We start from the raw sequence: 5,930 nt of genomic DNA, 5'->3' as shown, positions 1-5,930 counted from the left end.
TGCCCAGGGAGTGAACATCTCTGCTCACTTCTCATCAGAAGAGACTGTCCAGCAGGCAAGAGGGTTTTGCAGAGGAGCGACTGCAGGTCCAGCTTACCCTCCAGGGCTCGTCTGTCATGATGGCTGCCCTGGGTCCGCGGAGGTCCTCGCCTGGCCGTGCCTCGTGTTGCATGAGCAGCTGGCATTCACACCAGCATCGCTGTGGCTAAGCTTGCCCAGGAGATAAACACACACACACACAAAGCATAGCAAAACTCTGAGCCTATTTTCTCTAGCTATGATACCAGTATTTAAACACACTCAAATTTTAATTGGAGAAACAGGAATGATCTCATGCAATTTTGCATGGAGAGTGGCATGTGTGGGTCATTCGATTTTCTCTTTAAGCGAGTGCAGGCTTCTGCCACCTGATTTTGCACCCACTGTAGGTAGCAGCAATAAAAGGTTAATCAACACCTACAGAGTCCTGCTATGGCAGGACTTCTCGGGGTAGGCAGCAGTCCTTCTAGGGAATTAAACAAGATTGATTCTTTTACCTGGGAGCTCTTGGATTTTCATATAGTTGTACACTGATGGGATTGTTTTGTTATTTAAGGGTAAGCATGTAGTGTGTTGGTGCCATATGTACCTTCTACACTCTAGCCAAGTGTCTAAACACTCTTAAGTTTTAACAAATGCTAAACACTTAGGATTTTTAACTATGCCATTACAATAATTAGCTATTCAAAAGGGTTTGTGAAGGGAAGAATTTACATAGCCTTCATAGAATAGTTTGCCACATAGTAGAAATTAAGCTGCTGCTGATAATAAAATGATAAACTTGCACTTGAACTCTTGAAAGTATCACTGGCACTAAGGAGACTGTGCTGTGTTTGATTCACACTTAATGGAAGTAAAACGACTGAAAGACTCCTGACAATAATTACAGAAGTGATTAATAGTGGATACAGGATCATACTAGGTTGAATCATCTGTGGGAAAATGAATGAACCTTGAGGTCATAACACTACGTGAAATTAATCAGACACAGGAGAAGCATCACGCAGTGTCTCCAGGACAGGAGACCCCAAGCATAAGTGAGTCACAAAGCTGGGCAGAAGAGGGACAGATGGCAGGAAACAGGATATTGGCCTCCATAGGAGGAGGAACGGAGGGGGAGTTGAAGAGGTCCACAAGGGGCGTGGTGGCTGCAGGTGCCCATCCAGGGTGGATGGGGCCAAGTATGCAAAGCGCTAGCTTCTAAATCTAAAATTTCTGTGTGTGTATTTTCTTCTCTTTGTGGTGTGTTTGACATTTTTCACGAAGATAGGACAAGACCAAGAAAGACGGTGAAGGGAAAGGCAGGGGCAGCATGTAACAGGGTGATGCTGAGCCGGGGATTTGGAAGAAGTCAGCTGGGGTCCACTTGGCTGCGGCACATCACAACCACGGCCACGGCCACGGCCACGGCCATGGCCACGGTCGATGAGGGGTCTCCTGCGGCACCGCATGACCTCATTCTTTCCGCGTCCTGCCCTTCCCCTCTGCTGCCCTCCCTCCCCCAGCCCTTTGAGAAAACTCTTCTCATCACCCCTCTTACCTTTTATTTTGCTCTTTTCTCCCCCCTGTATTTAGGAGGTCTACAGGGTGTACAGGGTCTCACTACGTAGATCGGACTCGTAGTGATTCTCCTGTGTTCAGTCTCCCAAGTGCTGGGATTACAGGCGCATGTCCCCACGCCCAGTCTCCAGTCTCAGCCGCCTTCTCAGCGTGCCCTGGGGGCGGGGCTGGCACGGCACACCCAGGATCGAACCCCGGCGCTGCTCTCTGCCTAAGCAGGCGCTTTAGTCTGCTGAGCTATCAGGTCGGCCCTTAGTTTGCTCTTTAATAAACTTGGATTTTGTCATATAGAAGTGACACGATGTCGAAGCGGTGCCCCTGACTTCCCTCATTTAACATTATGTTCTCAGCTTTTCTCTGCAGACGACTCCAGTTTATCCTTCTGTGTGGCGAGCGGCGCTCCGCTGAGTGTAAGCACCACGTTTTCTTTATCATTCATCTGTAAGGACAAGGGCTACTTCTAAAGGTTAGCGATCCTGCGCTGTGCCGCCGTAAACACGGGCACGCGTGCACCTGGCTTCTCCTGTGGGTCACTGTGGACACGCACGTAGTTGACATGGCTCTAGTTTTCTCGTTTTGAAGTGAGCATATCGCTCTGCAGTGTGCTGCACCGACATCGCGCCCGCATGGCCCGGAAGGCCGGGGACAGGCAGTGCCGGCCGGCGCGCACTGGTGAGCAGAGCGCTCCTGCTGCGCGGGCGTGGACGAGCGACCGCGGTGGAAAGCTGGTCAGCTGGTCAGCGTCTCCGAACGGGCGCGTCACCTTGGCCAGGAGGTCACCCCGCGGCTCACCCGTCAGACAGAAGACAGATGGGTACCGGGGCAGCCAAACCTGTGCCCACCCGGGCACCGGGGCTCTGCTCACGGTAGCACATAGCTTGCAGGACCAGGTGCCCGCGGCCCAGGAGACTTTGTCTCATGAATGCAGTGCCAAGGACGAACTCTGGTGCCTTCGGCAGCCCCGGCGCTCTGCAGTGCTGGGCTGAAGCTGGCGCAGATGCTGGAGCCTCCGGTTCTGCTGTGTGAATTCCAGGAACAGGCGGGCGGGTCCTGATGGGTGAGGGGAGTGGAAAGTGTCTAGAATCTGCAATTACTTTACATCCTGATTTTTATCCAGACTCGTATATCTGCAAAAGTCATGCTTTCTCTGTGAAATGAACACTTTTTAACATGAAATTGTTGACTAAATTATAAAGCTATGCAAATTTCACACAAGATCAATTTCTAAGTTAAACTGCAAACTGTTTGATGAAAGCAATAATTTATTCTTAAATTATGACCCATGTTATTTTATGTACTAAATTTGACCCACCTTGTACATAAATACAATTCATTATTGACTAAACTTTCTAATAATTTTATTATTGAATTATCATTTTTACTCTTTCATCAATAGCAGAAAATTCAAGTATGTATATTGATTTGTGAATATCTAATATTCACACACAAGTAAGTGCCTACTATGCACTAGACAGCATAGTAGGTGCTATTAAACTCGCACGAGATGCTATCATGGGGCCAGGCAAGGTACTGCACACCTGTAATCCCAGCACTAGGGACGCTGAGGCAGGAAGATTGCCAAGTGCCAGGACAGGACAGCCTGGCTTCTAGGTGAGTTCAAGGTGAGCCTAGAATATATAGCCAGGCCTTGTTTGAAAATGCTGAGCCAGAGTGAACAGCAGAAATCCCACATTTCTTCTCTTTGTGTCTTCACATTTTAGTCAAAAACTTAACTGCGGTCCAATCACCTGAGTTTCCCCAGATACCATTTATCAAAATGAGAGAAGCCAGATGATTATTAGACATCAAAAGCATTAAGTGCAATTTTCAGGGATGAAAAATCTAAACTAAACATGATCTCCACTTTGCTTCTGCTAAGCTTCTGAAACTTAAGATGTATTTCAGGCTGAGTAGTTTAAAAAAACATACAAATTTTTCAGTTTCAGATCATTTGAAAATATAATAAATGTTAAAAGTATTTCTGAGCCTGTACAATATAATAAATATTTCTTAGAAATTTATACATTGCAGATACAATTTTGTAATTATTTAAAACGTTCTGTTCTGGATTGTGCATTTTCTGTGCATCCTTCCACGTCTGCAGTCATTGTTACTCACTGAGGAACGTGTTTGTTCATGTGCTTCATGTCCTGGAACACTTTTAGCTGGCTCCCCAAGATCTGGAGCAGGGCTTTTATTTTTTATTTTATTTATTTATTTTTCAAAGAAAATACAGGGCTGGCGAGATAGCTCAGTAGAATAAGCACCTGCCTGGCAAGCATGGGGTACTCAGTTCAATCCCCAGTACTGCTAAATAAATAAATAAATAAAGTATATAATAATGTGAAAAAATTACAAATGATACATAATTTCACTAAACAAATAATATGAATTTGACAGTGTTTGTTGTATTGCATAGTGTTGTCTTCAAATTAGTTGTTCAGATTACCAGATATACACATGCATAATTGCAAAAAGAAAGAAAAATGTTATAAGAAATTAAGAGAGAAAAAGGGACAAAGGTGAAAAAAGACAAAAAATAAAACAAGCATTTACTGCTCCTTCCCACGTGCCAGCAGAGAGCCGCTGCACAGTTGTCCAAACAGTCCTGTGGTGCAGGGCTTTTAGAGGGGAGGTTTCAGCGCTTGGCCCCGCAAATGGGACTCACCGGTGACAGGAGACGGAGGACCCAGCTCGGGAAGCTACCAGGCTCCAGGCCCCTGCTGAGGGTCTGTGCGGAGCAACAGGTGACCCTTGGTGACACTGTACCTCGGCGGCTCAGTGGGCCCCAGAAGGGAGCACCGTCTGACAGGAGCGCTCTGAGCCTCCAGCTTTCCTCTTCTCACCGCCCAGAGTTCAGGGCACAGAAGACTGCGAGGACATGGTGAACAGGTGCCGCGTGCATTTCTCCGCTCCGCGGAGCCCGGCCCACCTGGGGCTGCCCGGCGGAGCCCCTGTGCTGGGGCAGGCCCTGGGAGAGCGCAGCGCTCATCCGGGGATTTTTCTCCTGTTTTCCTACAGCCCTCACCATGCACTGGTCTCACCCTACCGGGGAATCCGGGACACCCTGAAAGGGAAACAGGGCAGGAGGTACCAGGAAGTCTGGAGCCACAAACCTGCCAAGAAACTGCTTCCAAATTAGCATCTGTCGGCTGTGCAGCAGCAAGCAGAAACACTGAAATGCCGCCCGGGACTTTGAGGCAGATTTTTTTTTTTTTTTTTTTTTTTTTTTAACTTCAACAGGCACTGATGGGATCATTCCCCTTGAAGGCCCAGGGAGGGGGATTCACGGGACCTCAAGGGGGGGGGCACAGAGGTGGAGTACTTGCTGTCCCTGATTGGGACTCACAGTATGCATTACAGTGACCACCATTCCTGGGAGGTAGAAGCAGCCCGGGAACCGTTGCCTGGGCAACCGAAGGCGCTGGCCCGGAGCACTTTCTGCTACATTCCCCCCTTCTTTAGCTTTCCCGGCAAATCTTTGCTGGGCATCTTACGTGTGATCTTCTGACACAGGGCTCAACCAGAAGCAGTGACCCCAGAGCGGTCAGCGATCCAGGGTGGGCCCTCGCCAGGTGCCCAAGATTCTCCTATTATGGAGGTTTTGCCTAAGTAGCTTTTAGGAAGAGCCATGATTTAGGCCCATCTTTTCTGTACTGTTACTCTGGCTGGGCAGTGAGGGAGTTACTCTGGACCAGGAGAGCGTCCAGTGTGCTTGGATGCTCATTAAATCTTGGTCAAGTGTGTGATGGAGTGTTCTATTCTCCCGGAGCAACCATCCCTGGAGTTTAGTGCCAAAACTACAGCTATCAGAGAGGCAGGGAAGCCAGGACTTGGGTAAGCGGCCTGATCAAGCTAGGCAGGCGCTTATGCTGCTGAGCTGCATCTGCAGCCCCCTGACCAAGCTGTGCAGCAATCCTGCGAAGAGCGTCCTCGGGCTTCAGCCGCGCCCAGGCTGGTCAGTGTCCGGAGTGGCCAGAGCAGGGCTGTGCGTACGTTGTCTCTTCGGAGTGAGCTGCCCGGCCCAGGTAGATGTTCTAGCAGATCTAAAGCTGGATTTCTGAAACTTGCAGAGGCACCTGGGTTATATGCGTGTGCAGGAGTGTCTATGAGTACTACTGGCAGCAGGACCCTATAGACTCGGCTTGTCTTTTCAGGAAGGTAGAGAATGTCTTGGGCCAGCCTGAGCAGGTGCAGACAAGCATTAACAGGTATAGCTGCTGTGAGGTTGTATTTCTGGCTAATCGATCTAGATAGCTTTAAGTAGGGAGAGTCCACTATATCGCAAGAGGCCAGGGCCAGGGGCACAGACGCTGAAACCTGAGCTGGCT

Source organism: Octodon degus, unplaced genomic scaffold, assembly GCF_000260255.1.
Source record: "Octodon degus isolate 3935 unplaced genomic scaffold, OctDeg1.0 scaffold00034, whole genome shotgun sequence".
NCBI classification, from domain to species: Eukaryota; Metazoa; Chordata; class Mammalia; order Rodentia; family Octodontidae; genus Octodon; species Octodon degus.
The sequence above is the reverse complement of the archived record's forward strand: the minus strand, read 5'-3'. Positions refer to the sequence as shown.